At 38.6% G+C, this 21515-nt stretch overlaps 1 protein-coding gene across 2 annotated transcripts in view; it reads right to left on the bottom strand.

The window, feature by feature from the left end:
• Nucleotides 1–20021, bottom strand: part of LOC119789754 (plexin-A1-like) — a 384280-nt gene extending 364259 nt beyond the window's left edge. For both annotated transcript variants that reach the window (XM_038294813.1, XM_038294814.1), the window contains exon 1: nucleotides 19814–20021. The gene's annotated coding sequence lies outside the window, so the exon portion shown is untranslated. The remainder of the gene's footprint in view (nucleotides 1–19813) is intronic.
• Between the last annotated feature and the right edge of the window lie 1494 nt (nucleotides 20022–21515).

Below are 21515 nucleotides of genomic sequence, written 5' to 3'. Positions count from 1 at the left end.
AATCATCTCGTCGTCCATGCTACTATGCTAACGCCACCGCCACCAAGCTGCAGTGATTTGCCGCGAATGAATACCGCCGAATCTGTTGATTCATCTTTTAGTAGTGCGTCAAATGCAACGTAGATTCCCATCCAATTAGATTGAATTTGGTATTGATGACGTGAAAAATAATAACGGTAACTCCATTGAAATGATTCAAAACTAAAGTAACGAGACAATTTTTTAAAATGTAAGGAGTAGAAAGTACAGATATTTGTGTAAAAATGTAAGCAGTAGAAGTAAAAAGTCGCCATAAAAATAAGTAGTAAAGTAAAGTAAAAATATCAGAAAAATCTACTTGAGTACAGTAACGAAGTATTTGTACTTCGTTACTTCCCATCTCTGCACATTACACAGTGGATTGATTGATAGAAAAGTCTCAATTAAGTGATATTTCTCAAACAGAAAAGAGCTGACCCATTTACTATTCACTAGCGTTACATAAACTTTAAACAAAAGTGGATAGAAGTGAAGAACTTGTATGAGTTTTCATATAGAGGCTGATATATTCCCATAAACCCAATATCAATATGAGAACAGGAAATCACTAATATTGATATAAAATAAATATATATGTATATATATATATATATATATATATATATATATATATATATATATATATATATATATATATATATATGTTTGTGTGTGTGTGTGTGTGTGTGTGAGTGTGTATAGCCCTCCCATTAAGGCTTTATTAAACAGATTTTAAGTTTGAAAGAAAGAAGAATTTTTTTATGTTTTAGCAGAAGAACAACAGATTGTAAATTAATTAGTGCCAGACTGGAATGAATGAAAGGGTTTATAAATGTAAGCATGTAACATTTATACTGTGGTGTGTTTAGAACAGCCCGTGAACTGGGAACAAGAAGTGGAAACCATTTATCATTGTTTTAATTATTTTTAAATGTTAGGTGTGATTATACAGGTTGCGCTTTAACATAACATAACTTTAACATAACCATCAATTACAACATATGCTACAGCTTAGGGCTGGGCGATATAGAAAAAAAGCTTATCGATAAAAAAAAATGCATATTGATCGATATCGATAATTATTGAAAAGATTTGAAACCATATTTTATGTGCAGCTCTGCCTGGACATTTTATGATATTGCTAAATGATTTAATTTTAATAAAAAACACAAACACAGACTTCGAATTAAATCTTTATTTAACCAACTTTTTTAACCATAACAGAATTGTTTTAAAGAAAAATAACTTAAGAGACCTGAGTTATGTTATTAAATACTGACAAAGAATAAACTAAAGTGACCAGAAAAGTGACCAAAATAAATATAACAAATAAATAAATGCCCCCCCACCGCCGCCGCCGCCCCCGTTTCTCTTTTTTTCTATTGCGCCACACGTCTATCGATCGATATATATCGTAATTGAATTATCGCCCAGCCCTACTACAGCTCACAGCTTTCTTAGGAGTAGACATGTTAGAGTTTGAGATTTTAAATGTATGAGAAGCTTCAAAAAATGCATCAGTTTCCTATTTACTAAAAAGCATGAGTATAGTAGAATAACACCATTATGTTTGTTTTTTTCCAAACAGCTTAATTCATTTCATTTACAACACAAAACCTGCACTTAACTCTTATTTTGACCGTTATCAAATAAAGGTGATAGGTGTCACTCCTTTAATGTCCACACCATGACTGTTCGTAATCAGAAATATTTCCAAAAGCCAAATTAGGTTTCCCTGTAAGTGAGCTGACCAGCAGTGTGCAGCAGTTGGTGAGGAACCTTTAGGGAAACTCCATGATCCATAAAGCTGGAGAACTCTATGATCACTTCAGCCTAACAGAGAGACTATAAATACTGATATTTTTGCTGTTTTGAAAGTGGAACTTCTGAAAGTTTTAGCATACCTTGACACCAATAACCTACCAGCAATAGGGGACCTTTTATCCCACACTCTGGGCAGCCCTCCTCAGTTAGCTCTAGGCTGCAGGAGGAGCAGGTCAGGCGACCCTCTCAGTATCAGCAGACATCATTTACATAAACGCCACAGGCCATAAAAACGCACACAACAAACAGCCCACTGGATAATGAGGGTTCAGGGTAATTAAGATCCGGGGGTTAAAGGTTCAAGGAAGCATGATTCAAAATATGCATATCGAAACATGCTAAAATATCAGCGCTCTGTAAAAGCTGGTGAAAGAGAAGTAATGTAACTTTTAATGTCTTAAATGATCTATATAAGTGTTGGTGATTTACGATGCTGTCTTCAAAACTGTGGGGAGCAGACTCTGCAGAACGTCCTCATGCTTCTCAAGCTGTAATTCAAAGTGCTTCAAAGAGTCTGAGTTGCTCTGCTGAGATTGAAGGCATGGCGAATTCTGTACAGAGAAACAACCACTGGGGTCATCTAAAGGAATCAAACTTTTTTTTACAGCTAAACATCCAGTTTGCAGCATTATTTCAGTAGGGATTAGAGGGAAAGATGGAATACCAAGTTAAACTTGCAAACATGTCAGTGAGACCCAAAAGTCAAGAGACACAAAGCAAGACTCAGCAAAATGTAAAAAGTAAACATTAGAACCACTGCTCTGCCAGTAAATGGCTATACATCAACATTTACAGTGTCATGGCATAAAAAGGTCAGAGCAGCGTTGCTTTAGATTCTCTAGAGCTGGAATTCCAGACGTAATCTGACATGTTTAAGCGTCAACAGACATATGGATTCTGTTTGTGACTAGCAGCTCATGGGGATAGATCACAAAAAAAGAAAAAAATCTTATTCACATATTCACGTATGTGCAAAAACCCCAAAAAGTTCAATAAGGTATTTCATATTAGGGCTGCAACTAACAATTATTTTACAAATCAATTAATCTGTTGATTATTTTTTGGCTTAATTGATTAATAATCAAAAATGGAATAATCAAAGAACACTTTTTATGGTTATATATCAAACTGGTCTATAGTTGATTTATTATATATGGAATAATGTAATGAAAGTAATTTCACCCTGGGAGTATTAAAGTATTTCTGATTCTGATTCCTGGTTGATTGAACAGGTGTTGTGACTGAAACGGTGCCCAGCTTGAAAGAGCTCCTGTGTGTCGCTGAATGTGTGCATTGATGACTGAAAGACATCTTCTGCCTCCATCTATCAGTTTAGTACACTGTGTTGAATTCATGTTAATGTGGATTTAAAGACATTTCAATTAATGGAAAAAATTGCAGGCGGGATATCAAAAACAGTCTAATCAACCAAAACTCTCGTGACCCCCATGCAGTACCTCTGTGGACCCCCTAGGGGCCACGGAAGACTTCAGCCATAGCCCATCAAAAACCTCAAACTCAATGCTATTCCTAACATTTTGAATTGAAAAAGTTTTCTGGATGGGAAGCAAAACGTCTTCAAACTTGGAAACAAAGTCCAGTGGATTGTTTTCAATTTTCTTTTTATGGCATGACTATGACCTGGATGACTGAGAATTCATTAATAGGTGCAGCTGGCATTGGCAAAAATAACACAAATGACTTCTGAGTGCATCCAAATCCTGTGTCTTTAGGCTAAAAACTACTTGAAAATATCACACTGAACTATGTTCTTTATTTCTTGTACCTGACGACGTGTTGCTCTTGCAGCCTAGACAAACCACAGAGCGTTTTTATGACATACATTCACTATCATTAAACTTATTCAGCCTATTAGCTCAAACATGTATTTTTTAAACCTAAACATGAACATCGTTCTTTCCTTTAAAACTGTCAGAGCTAAAAGAAAAGATAGAAAAAGGTGAGAGGGCAAAACAACAAGTCACAAACCGTCTAAGCAGACAAAAAGAGAACGGGAACAAAAAGAAAGAGACTTGGAGAAAAACAGAAAATAACAGACAGTCCCAGCAGAGAGAAGTTATTCAGTAAAGTCAACTCACTAAACAAAGGTTTCTTCTATGACTGTGTCAGTGCTGCTTTCACCAAACGCAAGACTTTCTCTCCAATTTTAGTCCACTTGTATCCCCCCTGTGTCTCTCAATAGCTAAATTGCCCGTCTGTGTCGCCTTTGTAATGGCTTCCCAAGCGTTGTAAGCTTATAAAAGCGGTGATTCGTTGGGCAGTTTTTAAACAGTTAGGGAGAAGCTTCAGCACTGCTGTTTTGGGAAAGAAAAGCTTGAGGTGCCTTGAATGGATTTGAACATACTTTTGACCCAACGATTTGTTTTATTGTAGAGAAGTGGAAGCATTTATATAAAAACTGCAGCAATTCTATGTCTTGCTAAACTCTTCACTCCCGCAGAGTCCAAGTAAAGACAAAATGCAGGAAACATCAATGGGACAAAAAGGGAACTGGGAGCAGAGCCGGACTAGAATGCAGTCATTTTCAACTATAAAGGTCAGAAAGTATCCACTGAAGTCCTGCCCTTTGACTCTTCCTGAAGTTTGATTCTCCTGACAAACTAACCCTTTCGACGCCGTTTTGTCATTAAATCAATTACATAATCACAATCCAAAACAAACCAATGGGCTAAAATAAATCACATCTGCTTACACTGCAGATGTTTCATTAGGACAGCAGCTGTTACGTCCTTCAGCAAAGTACTGAACCTGAGACAAACGCCTTTGATTGTGGAAAACAATATGCATCACATCTGGCTCTCTGATCCTATTTCTGAACACAAACGCGTGTAAAAAGTCATCGGCAAAACATTAAAGTAACACTCTCATTTATACGCACACTCTTTTTGACTAAGCACTCAACCAAATGAGATGTGTGTGTGCCCAAAGGCTTGTGTGTGATGATTAGAGGAGTGTCACTATAGGAGCTGACTTAGCATTTCTGCCCATCTATCCCATCCTTTAACTGCGGCCTGCTCCCGGCAGAGCCAACAGGGATCTCTAAAAATGGTAAAAACATTAAATCAATGACATTCCCTGCTTACCTGATATGTTTCAGGAGCTGGTAAATTGGTTTTGATGGGCGCCTGGCAAATGCACCAACATATTCCTGGCTTATAAATGATCTGAAACAATAACAACAGAAGTATTGGAGCTTAAATTGCAGCTCCATCTAAGTTCCAGTTCTTAGCTCTATCATAATGAATTATACATTATCTCATTTTCATAGAGCTAAATAGACATGACTAGGAAAAAATGGTTAATATCGATAACATCCGCATGAATGGTAGGATCCTGTGTAGCAAAGGAAAACTGATGTATGGTAAACTGCATGCCTGATGCTGTAAAAGGGTCCATTCATGCACTATTCTTTTAAAAGAAAACGTATGTATCTTAATTGTAAAATAAAACCATAAAGTACAAGCATTCATCATAGTGTTTACTCAGTTCTTTTTTAGCCTGAAACTAATTTTTGCACCAGATAAAATAACCAAACATTGTTTTATGCTCGTCATCTGGTGGCAATACTTATTTATACAAGCATTAACATGGCCGCTTCAGCATATTAAGGTCCTGCTTCAATGAACACAAGCATTTATATTGTAAACTGAGCTTCACATACAGTATGTCTAATTGTGGTTTGCATCCAATATTTTTTTAGCTCTTTAACGCTTGATCTCAATCTTTATTCTTCCTTTCCACACCTCCATGTTACCTCCTTCACCAGCAAAGCTTACCTCCAGTCACCTATGTTGGTTATGTTAAATACCAAAAAAGCTTACACTTATTAACAAATGCCCCAAAACCAAAGTGTAAAATACTGGTATTATAAATTCCTTCAGAAAAATTATGTGACAGATTTGTTCAAATCTAAATGCAATAGAGATCCTGTGTATTCTTCTGTTGAACTTCACTTTAGACTTAAACTTAGACAACTTTTATTGTCATTTTGTATACACAGAGGGCCGGATTTATCAAGATCCAATTTTGCGTGCAGTAATTTGCGCTCGCAAACTGGAATTTTGCGCGAGGGGCTGAACCATGGTTTGCGGGTGATTTAACAAGAGTGATTGCGTAACTGGTGGCAGGTGCAAAACTGTTGGAGACCCCCTATTTAAATGATGGTTTTGCGCGTTTTGTGGTTTGCGGCAAAGTAGTTTGTAGTTTGTACAAACTAGTGCATTAAGAAATTTTAATCTTACAGTGACCCCCAACAAAAAAAAAAAAAAATATATATATATATATATATATATATATATATATATATATATATATATATATATATATATATATATATATATTATATATATAGGTTAGGCTTGTCCCGATCCAATCCACGTATCGGATCGGGACGCCGATATTGGCAAAAAAATGCGTATCGGCAAAGCATGTAAAATGCCGATCCAGACTGCCGATCCAGTTTAAAAAAAAAAAATCCGGTCCGTATTTTCCAGTTTTGCCGATTGAAACGATCCATTCCACTATTTTGCGCCAGTGTTTCCCCGTTTTGCATTTTTATTAAAACTTACGGTAATATACCACCTTTAACTGTTTACGGTTTTAATGTTCACTGTGCAATTTCGGATTGCTATTCATAATTTTGTCCAGTTTGTGTTTATCTCTTAATAAACAGGTAAGTTTGTTGTTACCAAGCATTGTGTTTTATTCAATCTCACCTAATTTAGCTGGCCAGATGTTATCAAGAGTACTAAAACCCTTTTCAACATGAGTCTTACAACTAAGGCTAAATACTTTAACTTAAACTTAAATACATGCTCGGATAGGCTGGTATCGGCCAGTATCGGTATCGGATCGGAAGTCCAAAAACAATATCGGTATCGGATCGGAAGTGCAAAAACCTGGATCGGGACAACTCTAATATAGGTGGTATGTGGCTGAATTTCTACTTCACTGCAGTAAAAAAAAAAAACAAAACAAAAAACTGGTGTTTTGTATTGGCCTGTAGAAAAATGGACATGCCAAATGGCTCACAAGAAGTGACTGTGGATGAGATTACGCATCCCTGCAGCATTTGGCACGTTGCTCCACAGGCGCAGGGGGAGAACCCCGACCCCGTCGGACAGCACTTCGGACAGCACTTCTGAAAAAACGAGATTGGGAGATCCCAGCTCTCGCTGCAACCGTACGCTGGAAAGACCCAGATGCAAAAAAGTGCAATGTTGCAAGGAGTTTTGTGATATCTGGTATTGCGTGGGTCCTCCTTGTGGCTGGCTCCAAATCCATTCGGAGTTCCCCCAACAGCTTCAAAATGGCAATGCTGGATAAACGATATGTTTTGATGATCGTTTCCTCCTTCATTCCAAAAATATTCACACGGAGTGAAAATGCGTTCTCTGCGTCTCCTTGCTTCATTTCGATGTCTCCTTCTTGCGACAATAACCGCTGCCATGTGTGCGCAATTACGCATACAGACCATTTGCACCTTCTTTTGAAACGTGTTAAATATAGAGTCAGATACCATTAGCAAAATTGCTTTCAGGTTTAATAAATCACTTTGCGAGTGCTAAATTAATTTATTTACATGTTCTCCTCCCACAAGACGCACTTTTGCGTGTAAACGCCCCATATTGCATATTCATTGCAGAAAAAGTACTAAATGGATAAGAGGCGCTATTTAGCACGTTTTAAAGACCAAATCCTTTAAGCACGCTGCGTGCGCAGTGAAATAGCTCACGTTTTTATACACGCAAACCTTTGATAGATCCGGCCCAGAGTCTATACAAAACTTTACAGCATTAAGACTGTACATTTTTGGTCCTTTCACCATCTGCTTTGTTTAAATTCATTCGAAGCCCGCTGCAGCTTTTTAAACGGCGGTTGTAGATGCAGGATCGATGTCTAACGTCTAAGCGTCTGGAGCTGTATCAAGCCGCTGCCTCGAGGCGCAGCCATCTTGGATTTTATTCATTCTAGAAGCCATCCACAACTTAAAGTTCCCATCTTCAAGATGTAGATGGCTTCTAGAATCTAGAATGATAAAAGCAAAACCTTACCATCACCACTAAGGTCAAAGACAATGTCCCTTTGACTCCTTTTTCTATCAAATTAATTGTTTTCATAATTGTCAAACTAAAGAATAAATATTCATTTAGCCTTTATAAAAATGTTTAAAAAGCATTTTCAAATCACTTTAATAGCTGTTTAAAATTCGGTTGTATTCTTTTTTTTTTCGCTCCAGATGGCATCAACTTTCTTGTGATAGAAAACAGTCCAAGTTCTTTAACTTTTCTACTGTATTTAATTTTTGAAAACAAAATGTAAAAAAAAAAAACATTGTCTTTATTTTTTTTTTAGAAAATACTACCGCTTCTATTTTCTGATTTCTAACCCAGGCTGCTCAGTGGTGCAGTGGGTAGCACTGTTGCCTTGCAGCAAGAAGGTTCCGGGTTTGATTCCTGGCCTGGGGTCTTTCTGCATGGAATTTGCATGTTCTCCCTAAGCATGTTCCTCCCACAGTCCAAAAACATGACTGTTAGGCTAATTAAATTCTCCCTAGATGTTAGTGTGTGCGTGAATGGTTATTTGTCCTGTTTGTCTCTGTGTTGCCCTGCGATGGACTAGTGACCTGTCCAGGGTGGACCCTGCCTCTTGCCCGTAGACAGCTGGAGACAGACACCATCACCCCTCACGACCCCACTTGAGATTAAGCGTGTCAGAAAATGGATGGATAGATGATTTATAACCCATTACTGCCTACTTTTGTCGTCCAACTTAAGAAATTTGAAACTCATTTCAAAGAGTTGACAAGTTCACAACTGATTCCAAACAAAAGACCCCAACAAACCAGGAGAATGACAGCCAGATTATTCATTTTCAACGTGCCAAAGACAACAGACATCTAGGTGTTAAAAAACATCAGCGCTCCATCTACAGTACCGGGTGCTTTAGTGCCGGCTGCCATTACTGAGATAGAGGTTTGGATAGCTGATGAAACGGAGCAACATTTTCTATTCTTACGTATAACGTATAATTTACTGTTAGATTTAATTTCTCTTTGGGATTAATAAAGTATTTTAGAATTGAATGGAATTGAACTGCATTCAAGTTAAATTTCTCCTGTTATTTTGAAGTCCAAGCTCCAAGTGCATAAGGCAAAATGTTTAGTACTTGAGTGTATTAAACAACACAATTTATTACAACATGCCCCAGTTACTGCATCGCTTAATAACCATATCTGCATTTAAACAGAATGCACCAAGACAAACCTTAGAACAGAGCAAGAAAAGAGGCTTTCAGAGCAATTATCACAGTTTATTTAATTATTTTATTTAATAATTATTTTATTTAAATAATATTTTTTGTTTAGACATAAGAGGGAGCTTGGATAAAGCCTTATAAGGGTTTTTATTCAGATCTTCATTGTAAAGACGCTACAAACGCACTAAAAGTCGGTAGAGTAAGATCTATCATTACCCCTCCATTTAACCTCTTCACCTTTCCAATGTTCCAATTTCTTCAGCCTCTTTCATCTTGTCTCCTCACCCCCCTGCCTCATTGTGCCCTGGCAGCTAGTGAAGACAGCACACAATCTATATATTACAGCTTTTCACAAATCCTTTTACCTTCACGGCCCTCTGCAATCCTTCTTCATGGTCTTTTTTTTTCTCCATTTTGAAAAAGAAAAAAAATCCCATTGTCTTTAAATCTCTCATTTCAGTGTGGAATAAAATTATTTTCAAGACGCATACTGAGGCTCATTGAGAAGCAAAGGTGGTTTCACTCTGACTGAGGTCAAACACTTTTGCAATTACTTTGGAAATAAGGGGTAGAAATTGGACTTTTTTATAAGGTAGATGTTGGACTTTAAGCTTTCTACCAAGCATTTAAACTCTCTCTCTTAGACTTAAAACATGTACTTTTAACATTTTGGAAGCAGACACAACAAGGTATTTTATAAATTAAGTCTAGCAGCAGGTACAAATGGGGCTCATCCATGCAGCTCATCCTTTCCCATATTTTGCCACATTACAACATGAAACCTTTATGTATCTTATTTGGGATTTTATAATAGAAGAACATATGAATTCTTTCATCTCTAATTTAAGCGAAAAAATTATGTTAACAAAACAGAAATTGTGTTTAAAATGGAAAAAAGGATTGGGAACCAAAGAAATGTGTCGGAGAAACAGGTCTGTTCACATGAAGCTAAAATAGCACTTATTTGGTCTGTTTATCAAAATCCACAATTTCATCTTTAAAAGTGGAACAGTGAGTGTTTTTAGCCTAAATTTGTTGCTTTATGCTGCTACATACAGTACAATTTCGTCATTTTCCTTGATAGACCCTTAGCTGGTCCTTGGCTCTTCCACCTTCAATTCCCTTTTAAACATCAATATTTGTACTAAAATATTCTGTCTGTCATAGGGTTGGCACGATACTAAACTTTTCAACTCGATACCGATACTGAGTAAAATATTCGATACTCGATACCCTTTTCGATACCACAAGAATAAAAACAAAGACTCTAAAATTCAACAGAAATATTTTCATTATTAAAAAAATACAAGAAATAAATAAAAAAAGAATAAGAATAATATTTGAGGTTGTATGCTGTGCACAATATTAAGCAAGCTTGACAAAAAACTTACAAAATTCAAATTAAGTGTTCCTTCCTTGGCTATGTTTTGCAGACATAACAATGACACTGGCCAAACCGGTTAAACAAAAATAATTCTCAGCAGCTGCACCTGTTACAAAAAAGTCTGAAACTGAAAAATGCACAGAATTATTCAATCACACAGTGTTCAGAAAGTGCATTTTCCACTATTCTGCACTTAAGATGGCTGTATCGATACTTTTGAAAATGAGTATTGTATCCGGATACAACGTTTCAGTATCGATACTTTTTTGAGTTTCGATACTTTTGACAACCCTAGTCTGTCATGATTTGTGGACATTAAGATCTAAAGAGAAGCATCATCTCCCGGTCAGACCCTGTAATTCAGTGAAAGGGTGGAGTCAGAGTACAAAAATGTGCAAGAGGGGGTCAATCAAGAGGCTGGAAGTTGGAGGGAAGTGGGCTGCCATTCGGCTGCCGTTTGACTGGGAAGAGCCATTTTGAATTGCTGCTACTGTAATTTGTTAACCTGATGGCTAAAACCAAACTTTGGTAGGCAGGAAGTACTGTCATCTTTGAAAAGAAGATCCTCAACTTGTGTAGCACTAACCCTGAGTGCCATGCATTATCAATCTGGCTTGCCAGGTGGGACCTTCCAGCAGGACAACAACCCTAAACATCCAGCTAGAGCTGCAATGGAAAGATAGTGATCATCAAAGATACGCTTCAAAAGACAGTGAGTTTCAATCATGCAAAAATACTGAGAAAAAAACAAATATTTAGTTAATAATAATAATGTAAAAAAAAAAAATTGAATAAGGGAGGCATGAATATATTACCAAGACCCTTTGCATGATACAGTAGCAGCCATTCAAAATGGCCCTTCTCAGGTAAACGCCAGCCGAACACAGCCAATGATGACAGAAAGAATATTTCAATACAAAAAATGATATTTAAAAAGGAATTAAGGGGACCAGCCAAGAGCCTATTAAGGAAAGTGGGGGAATTTTGAATGGCTACTACTGTAGGTAGCCTAGCAGTCAAAGCTGTGTTTATCTTTCAGTATGTCATTGTTGATACTTCCTCTCACGTTTGCATGGAACACTAACTAGCAGTGCAGATAACATAAGACAGATTAGCAAAAAAGATATATCTTCCCCACAAAAAAAACAAACAAGGATGCACTAAATTTGACATTTGATGTACAAGGAGCAAATAATCCTTATTTCTGGGGGTTTAGTGTGTGTGGATATATGCCAGAAAGGCTGATGTAACTTATGCTGCAAAACCAAGACATTCACTGATATTTTTTTTTACTTCTCGTTACTTATTGAGATATGGGTCAGGCACAGACTATTGTGCACACATACATGCACACACTCGGGCAGATATATGCAGTATAGAAACTGATTATTTTTCTGCCTCAGCTGCTCAGACAGCACCGAAAACACGGCAGAAATTGGCCATGTGGGACTCCAAACACAAGCTGCCTGCTCTACAGAAGCAGAGGAAAATTGGGTTGCAGAAATTCTTTTAATTGCTGACAAAACGGCTAAAATATCCCCGCTCAGACTCGGACGAGGAGCTACCCTCCCACATGCCCTCTGTCTCACGTCGAAAGCCTCAAAAGCAGGTGCTAACCACATCAAAAAAAAAACTCCTTCATTAACTAATGAAACCACCGTTTCAGATCAAGGTAGAGTGTGACAGCGGCTGTCCCCTCCATCTGCAGCTAACCGTCATCGAAATCAGATTTTTCTTTTACAAGGAGAACTGTTGGAGTCAACCTGCCCTGTTTGATCTGCAGTGGCCTTTCAGAGCGGGAGCTGCATCAAAAAGACGCCAGCAGCTTTAAAGAAGCTCTTCCTATTTGCCCCCCTTCTGCTCAATCTGTCTCAGTTTTATTCAGACACAGATTGTAAACAATGTATTTTTAGCTCTATAGAAAACAGTTAACCATGTAGAGGTAACTTCAACAGAATAACTAAATAACATACAGAAGATTAAATTAAAACCAACTTTTTATTGTATCTCCTTCCATATCATACTATATTTCTAAAAATCTGAGATTAATAAAACCAACAAAAAAATTCCTCCCAGTCTATCCAGACGTTCAGATAGAAGCCGTCCTTTAAAAGTAGCACTGATACTAAATGTAAGATCCAGTGAGATCTATGTGATGGATTTCTGATTACTTTACAAAATCTTTTGTAAACTTCTAAGTGTGGAGCATTGTTTTGTATGAGAACAAACCCAACGCCTTCATCTACATAATTAGATTACGTGCTGGTGAAGATTTTCAGTCATCCAGGTCATAGTCATTCCAAAAAGTAAAAAAACAAAACAATCCACCGCACTTTGTTTCCAACTTTGAAGATGTTTTGCATCCTGGATAGGAAGCGAAATGTCTTCAAACTTGGAAACAAAGTCCAGTTGATTATTTTTTAACTTTTTGGAGTAAATCCACATAGAAACTTTAAGAATTCAAACCTAAAAAAAAAGATTGCAGAGGATTCCCAGCTGTCTTTAAACTGCTCATTGGGCACATTAAGGTTCCTCATGAAACTACAGTGGAGAAGAAAACATCATTTCATCATATGCATTTTTCATCAGTAACCAGGCATGCAGCTTGCCCCACACAGTAACTCAATTACTCATCTTAAATAACTTGATGCTAATTATCCCATCAGTGTTACCGGAGAACAAACAGTTGAAGTCTAAACCCAGCTGCTTGCAACATTAAACCAGCCCAAAAAGCTGCAAAGCTTATGAGATTTGCTGCCATCATGACGAGTCCCTGTGAGTAAAAGAGATTTCCCAGTAGATGCAATTTTATGGTGCATTCAGGTACATCTTGTATACTGGATTGCATGATTCTCACCAGGAGTTTTTATGAGCATAGCTGAGGTGTGTGTGGGGGTGATTCAATGTGACACCTGTATCATTTTTCTTTTTTCTCTCTTTGGTTGGTTCGGCTGCTTTGGAATCCTTTTGAACCAGATGGCTTCACCCCTGCCTTAAAGCTGCCTCTCTGGGCAGTAGTGTATGTGTTCACCAGCCTGCAAGAACTCAGGGTAAGTCCATGCAAATAAGGGGGTGAATGTGTTTAAAGCACAGTTTCCCACAGTTACGCTTATTAAAAGATAGCGTGTCAGCTAAATTTTAATATATTATGATAACTTTTAGCATAACCAGTGTTTGTGGATAAATGCGCTGGGCGGAGCCCTGGAGAGGGAGCCCAGATGGCAGGCAAAGGGCCGATACGCATACGCATAATCATCCATCCATCCATCCATCCATCCATCCATCCATCCATCCATCCGTCCAACCATCCATTCATTTATCCATCCATCCATCCATCCATCCATCTTTTCATCCATCCATCCATTCTTCCATTCATCCATCCATCCATCCATCCATCCATTCATTTATCCACCCACCCATCCATTCATTTATCCATCCATTCATCCATCCATCCATCTTTTCATCCATCAATCCATCCATCCATCCATCCATCCATCCATCCATCCATCCATCCATTCATCCATCCATCCATCCATCCATCCATCCATCCATCCATCCATGCAGTCAGAGGTTATGCCCACTTAGCCTTTATTAATCTAAAACAAAGCAAATCTCAAGTCAGTTCTATGGCGGCCAGTTTTCATTTGTTTCATTGATTGATCAAATAGAAAAACTTCAGAAACAACGTTTTGTGTCTTATTACAGTTTTTATTTATGCCTAAAAGTAATGAATGTCCATAAAATTTAAAAGCAATCATTTTGACCCTTTGCTAATCTTCCAGTCTATGCAGCCGTAACCAGTAACAAGGAATGCTGTTATACTGTTCATAAACTTTAAAGTCATTTAGTAGGAGGCCAAGAAAATAATTGGAATACTAGAGTTTTTTTTCTGCCAGTACGGTATGTAGCGGAGAAATGTGGAGCTGCAGCTGCGTCTTTTCACCTGATGCCTGCTGAACAGCTCGCTGAAAGAATGAGACTGCATTCTACTCAGGCTTACAGAGAAGAGAAAGTCCGCTGTGAGCCATGGTGCGGTGAAACCTAAGGAGCTCTACTCTTAAGAAGGTAAAGCATGTAATAAACTACAAACCTGGTCTGATTATTCCTGGTAAACGGTAAAACTGTTTAATGGTAAACGTCCTACCTACCATTGCTTACTTCCTTTACAGAACAGCTAAATGGAAACTGGTAGCTATTTTTTTTATAGACTGATGCCTGTAAACTTGTGCTTTCCTGCTTTTTGTTTGCCTTCAAAAGAACTACATGGATTCTATCAGACCAATTTGTCTGCTGAATATGAATTCCAACTGATTCTACAAAGCCAATCAATCAGTGGTACATGTTCCACTGTCGGTACACAGGATCTTCATAGGGGTTGATTAAAAACATGTTTAAATACTGTTTGGGTAAAGATTAAGGGCTTCAACCATTTTTGATTAAAAGATTAGTTATGATGCATGTAAGCTCAGAGCTGAGTCCTATAAATCTGCTAATCTTGCATGCAGCTTACTAAATGCCATGTAGAACATAGGATTCCGTGTCGGAAGGTCCACTACCACTGGTTTATAGGTACAGGTGTACTGTAACACTATAGTCGTCAAGGGAGAGTATCACTTTCAGATAAGTCTTCTGCTTTAACACATCTGAGTCACATATTTGTGCCATTAGCAGGACCATCCTGGGTAGCCAGACTGACTTAGAGAGGGCCTCACAGTGCAGGACGTAGGCCCAAAATACAACCGTAACAGTCAGGTTTCAAGCTGCAACAGAGAAATGTTTTAATTATGTTCTTTATTATATTTTCCAAAAGAGCAAATAATTAAAATGTCAACTACTGGCTAGGCTTTTAATTTTTGAAACACAAAAAGTTTTTGCATCACAATTGTTTCTGCAGATTCTGTTATTCCTGCGTTTTAAAATCAGTTCATTTCCATACTGCAAATTAGTCAGTCTGGCCAAGCTATCTGATTCAAGTCTGATGGACCAGGGACAAATCTAAGAGATGTAAGAAATGGATCTCAGAAATGTTTATGAGTACAACACCCTTGCACTGAGCAGACCGCTACATTATAGAGATGTTAACGTTTCTAACCAGGCAGGAAGGTTTTACGGATGTTCCGTAAGGCAACCTGAGAGGACAACAGCCAACAAAATGAGGTCTGAAGGCATAACTGAGCAGATCTGGTATGGAAGAATTTAACTGTCCTGAAGAAAGTTTTGATCCCAAAATGTAGAAACACCTTCGGTAAAAATCTAAGCAAACAACCAAGATCTTCACATACAACATCAACGTCTGACCTCACAAATAAACTTGTGGAAAAATGCAACAAATTCCCATGACTCAGGGGTGTTCAACTCCAGTGGTGAGGGCCCTGCATATTTCTGATTGGTCCCTGCCTTACCATCTTGATTGCCTCTGATTACTATCGGGCTTTTCCTAAACTGCAATCTGAATCAGGTGTGGTAGAGCGCAGGGAAACCTATAAAGGTTTTAGGACACCCACCCCCTGAGGAATGGAGTTGAACACCCCCTGCTATGAGGTTGCTGACCACGCTTCCAGAAAGCCTTCCTGGAACAGTTAAAGCTGCTATAGCTGCAAAGCGTGGGGTGACATCATGTTAAACTCTTTGGATTAGGTATAGGATGACACCTACGCTTATATATCTGTGAATCCAGACCAGCAAATAGCTCTGTCAATATGCCGTTGTTTTAAAGTCCAGTACCTAAAGCTCAAAGAAATCCCTAAACAGAAAATCTGCAAACGTGCTTTCAGCATCTACACAAGGTGATATAAAAAGGACAACCAGAAGGCGCTTTGTCAACAACACAAAAATGGCAGATTTCTAACAAGTTCTAATGCTTCCTTCTATCCAACTGCTGCCCACCCCTAGTTGCTGTGCTTTAAGATATGACTTTAAATTGAAGGGAGTGAACATTGCTTAGAAAGTTATAGAGGCGATTGGTGTTTTTTTTCTCTGCCGCTCAACCATTTCCTTTTTTGTTTTAAATTCCAATCCAACACACCACTTCTTTAAGGTCCAGCAATGCTTAGTACTAGAAAATAATCTACTGAGCCAGAGCGGACCAGCAAGGCTATAGTTCGTCAAATTCTTCTGCAGTTTATACTCTCATGTGTATTTATTTGTGGAAGCCTAACTTTGAACAACTTAACATCTTTTTATGTTTTGAAAACATGTAAATGTGATTTACTAGAAACTATTATTATTCAAGCAGCAGTTAAATCAGACATTGTTGGCGGGTTTCAGGCTGATGTTTTGTTGTGAAACACCAATTTACCTTGCAGCCCACAGTCATCAGTAGCTCAACAGGAGAGAACTTGGCTCTCAAACTGCTGGGTCGGCACTTCACTTCCCACCGGGCCCCTAAACAGTACTTAAATGTAGATTTTTGAAAGCACTGTGCATAAAACGCTCTTGGTTTAATGTCAGTTTCATTCCGTCCTGTGGCAGAGTTATGGCAGCGCGCACTCCTGGGGTTTATCAGAAAAAATAACCTTAAACCGCTTTATTGATATGTTCTGTCATATCTGTACACCATCTCCAACTTTTTATGTTGTCACATCCTCTTGAGACATGGAGCACCTAAAGGGTTTATGTTGATTCTCTGTGGCCCTCATCTCAGCCAGGGTCTGAGCCCGTTGGTGGCGATGGAGGCAGAGGCTGCGCTCCACCACCTGACTCCTGTTGACACACGTGCGCTTCCCTTCGACTAACTACAACCTTTTCAGCTGTGGGCAAGGTGACGATTCTCCTCTGACACAAATGTTCAGTTGACTCCTCCCTAATAAAACAATACATATAATTTAAACTGCCTCATTTTAGATTACAAAAACACAAAAACTTTCTTTTTTCAGCTTTTCGGCCACACTTTAAGTTTCATTCTAAATCTATAAATATAGTTTTCTATCTTCACATTTAATAATTCCAATAAAGTATGTAAAAAAAAAAAAAACTGCTTTATACAGTATGTGAGTGGGAAGCAGCAGACTTGCAGTCCCTTTGATAGAAATTAGATAAAGCCCCCACAGATCCACATAACACATTAAAAGATTGATCTAAGCACAGCAAGCAGAGGGGTTCCTGTCTTCTGAGAACAAATAAATAATACAACACTCTGAGAATAAACTGGGTAATTAGGTTAAAGGCAGCTCAGAGCGTGTAAATCTGTTGCCCAAGTCCGACAGTGACTCATTTTGGGCTAAAAAGCTCACTGTGGTTGCAGGTATAACAGGAAGTCAAATGTTCCCTACAGTCAGAGCGTCATCTGCGTAACGACGAATGCAGTCGTTCTGGATGTCACGCCTCGACTCCAAAGAGGAGGTGATGCTCAAGGTTTCAGCCTTATCAAGGAGTCCCAGCACTGCGATGTCATTATGACACGCACTTAAAAAAAAAGACATTTCTCACATGTCCTTGCATCTCCTCCACTGCTTCCAAATCAGCTCACTCTCACTTATCCTCCTGAGCTCAAACCCCAAGAGGGATGAAAGAAGAAAGAGAAGGGGGGGTTTGTGGAAGATGAGTAGGTATGTTCAGAATACGAAAGAGAAAGCTTTCCATTTTTTCTCTCCTACAAACACACCACCTAAAGAGATTTTTTTTTCTCCTCCTCCTCCTCCTTTTTTTTCTGTGTGCTTGGCAGCCAGACCGGTGGCTCGCTGCCCGTATAGTCTCTCCAAATCAGCCTGCACCTACGCACATCACAAAAGTCAAAAATTCATAAGGTGACACAAAACTGTCAGCGCATGTTGATGCGACTCCCAAATGATGGCACATGTTTGGATGTGGGCGGATAAGGGGGCATAACAAACACAAATGCACGCGCACACACACAAGAAAAGATAAAAACCCAGAGTCTAAACCTCTTAAACACATAAACAGGGGTGCAGCTGAAAAAAACTTTAAAAGGGGCAATCAGTTTGGGGGGCACCGATAATTCCAAATGAAAAGATGTGAGAAAATATTTAGAATTGAGTTTTTATAATGCCGTAGGGTATATAACGAGGTAGGTGGGTGTTGAATTTAAAAACAGCATGCTCTGAATGTAAAAACTAATGTAACAACATACATTAAGAAACAAATTTTTATTTTATTATCATTCAAATTCAGAACCTACAAAAATCAGATATTCCCTAAAACATGTTTTAGCCCACCTGATATGCATAGATATACATACAGATATATATACAGAAGAGCTATGTGTATATATTATCTCTTTTTATTCTTATTTTTTATCTTTATTATATTGTATAGTTGGATGTATATATCACATAAAACTGTAACTGGAGCGTGTAACAAAAGTAATTTCCCCCTGGGATTATTAAAGTATTTCTGATTCTGATTGAAAAATTATTCAAACTAAAAAAAAATTTTTGTTGGGTTTTTGTTGTGTGTTTTTTTTTTCTATTTGGTTGCATAAGTTAAAACAAACTATTTTGAATTTCCAGGAACAAACTAAAAGCAGCATTTGGACTTTCTTTGCGAACCAAATGGGAGGAAACGTTGATGGAAAACATTCTTTAATATCAAAATATAGGAGTTAAAAGTTTTTAACCTTAAGCTGGTTTAAGTATATTTAGTCTTCTTTTCTTAGGGGTTTTATACTAAAAAGCTTTGCTGTGTGTTCAGTCAGCCCAGGATAAGGAGGGAAAGAAATATCTATAGGTGCTCACACCTGCTCCTTTCCTAAGCAGCGCGCGCACAACCAAAATATTTAAAGAAGAGGCTTCAATTTATATCCAAATGCAAATCCATTCATAGGTCACATCCTAACTTATGTTGCCAGGTTGGTTGGATTAATTGAGGGAATCGTAATTGATTCAGAAACTACCGTAATGCACCAAAGAGAAATCAAACAAGCCTCAAATCCATGCAGTCTATAAACACTAACGTCCACTTTGCCTCCAAATCCAAATTGCGCAGTGCCTTAAAGCTCAACATTAAAGCGACCCTCCACCTCCTACAATAACTTGCCAAATTCCAGGGAGAAGCAAACTGGTGATGTTCAGTCCTGCGGAGGGTCCGCAGCCTTCAGATGGCTGCTTCAGCGCACCAACAACCGGAGTGATCGCTCAGGACGCAAAAGGGAAAAATTCAAATACAAAAAAAGACAAAAAAGGATTCCCCTATTACATTGCAGGTTTCTCCAGGTGGAAACAGGGATGCATCAATCAGGAGAAGAAACGCAAAGAGACACCAGAGGAATTGGTCAGATGTGGGAAAGAATGAAAAAAAAAATATTTCAAACCCCCCCCCAAAAATGAAGGGAAAAAGTTTGCATGTACTTACAGATCAAGTGTTTTGCATTATCCCTGCTTGGCATAATTTCTTCCCTTTTTTATCTTTCACTAGAATGTCAGAGTTGCAGCAGAAGACGTTTCCATTCCCGCTCGGTTTGTCAGAGAGCAGAAGAAGCAGAAAGCTCAGCTCTGCAGATCCGTGCGCACAGAGAGCAGCGCTCAGCATGAATGAGAGAGGAGCTGCGGCTGGACTCCGGCATCCCCCTGCTACAGCCGGAGGAAGAGGGGAACAGGGAGAGAGAGAGATGGAGAGGAAGAGGTTGGTGACCATGCGCCCCCTAGTGGACCCTGTGCGTTGCATCGGTTTATTATGAGGCACTACTGCCGGGTGCGCATGGGTGGCAGCAGTGAGCCCGCATCAGTCTGCAGCTCTATGAGCTCTTATCCTCCTTTTACTCCAGTTTTAGGCTGTCTGACAACAATCAGGGTGTGTGATTGAAGATGCTCCTGTTCAGCTTGACTGATTGCACCTGTCATCTTGCAGAGCGCCGCTGTATACGGCCATGTTCACTCTCCTTTGCGTTATTTGCCTCTTGTGTTGTTCCTACATCATACTTTTCAGTAGAGGGTGGACGTTTGCAGCATTGAGCTTTGGTGGACAGAAAATATGCATGTATGTAGCTTAACAGAGATTTGCAAAAGTATTCACACCCCTTGCTGTTTTCCCCCCATATTAAAATCTAATAATTCATTCGATTTCTTTAGAATTTTCTATGATTGAACAAAATAAAGTTATGCTTAATAATGTGTTATAAAATCTGAAAAGTGTGAAATGTTTGTAATCAGGTAATTGTTCCTATACTGAATAAAATCCAGTGTCAACAATGGCCTTTAGACATCCCAGTACTGCATTCAATCTGGCAAAAGTGCTTAGTGTAGTATATTTAATGAGCCACAGAGTCGAGGTTTGAAGACTCCTGATCTAACAGAGGAAATGTGTGATCCTCTTGAAGCCTACTGTCATTTCTAAATAACTTATAAAGTAAATTGTAAAGGAAGAAATATAATTAATCAGTAATGTTTCTTCTGTCAGCAAATGATAGGAAATTGATTAAGTATTAGTGTAAAAAAAGATCTAAAAATAGGTGCACATTTCCTTAAATAAGTGTATTTTCCCATCATTTGAGGATGTGAATATGATGACCAAATGAATGATTATATTTCCAAATTCTGCCGAGGGGTGCACGACTTTAGACGAGGGAATAAAGTGAATGTGATTGGTTGTTTATCAAGGGGGTGGGATTGTTGTTGCGAAAGGTTCGCATGCAAGTTTGATTGTGGCCGGTTTCTCTGGAAATTTCTCAATGGGAAATTTCATTGGGACCAAGTAGCACTTAGCAACGACACTGTCAAGGAACGCTATGGACAGCGGAAACATGCAAGAGGAGGAGAGTTTTGTGTCGGAGGTCGTGGATGAGTCTCCTCTGTCATACTTTTTTTATTTAGGGGAGGAAAATAGGGACGAAGGTGTTGGGGAAGAGGACGCCAGGGCGGCAGAAGCTTGGTTTGGTGTAGAAGGCTTACAGCCGCACATGTTTGAGCCCTTGCCTCGCAACGCTGCCAGTTCTGTTAGCTCTACGCCTGCTGAAGACACAGACGTCCATCCCTGTGAACACTGGGACGGAACTCAATGGGAAAGTAAATGATTCTTATCTCTTATTTTAACTGTTGCGTATATTAGCTGCAACATA

The sequence above is a fragment of the Cyprinodon tularosa genome, unplaced genomic scaffold (assembly GCF_016077235.1).
Source record: "Cyprinodon tularosa strain WSP-4 unplaced genomic scaffold, ASM1607723v1 ctg346, whole genome shotgun sequence".
In the NCBI taxonomy this organism is placed as follows: Eukaryota; Metazoa; Chordata; class Actinopteri; order Cyprinodontiformes; family Cyprinodontidae; genus Cyprinodon; species Cyprinodon tularosa.
The sequence above is the reverse complement of the archived record's forward strand: the minus strand, read 5'-3'. Positions and strand labels throughout refer to the sequence as shown.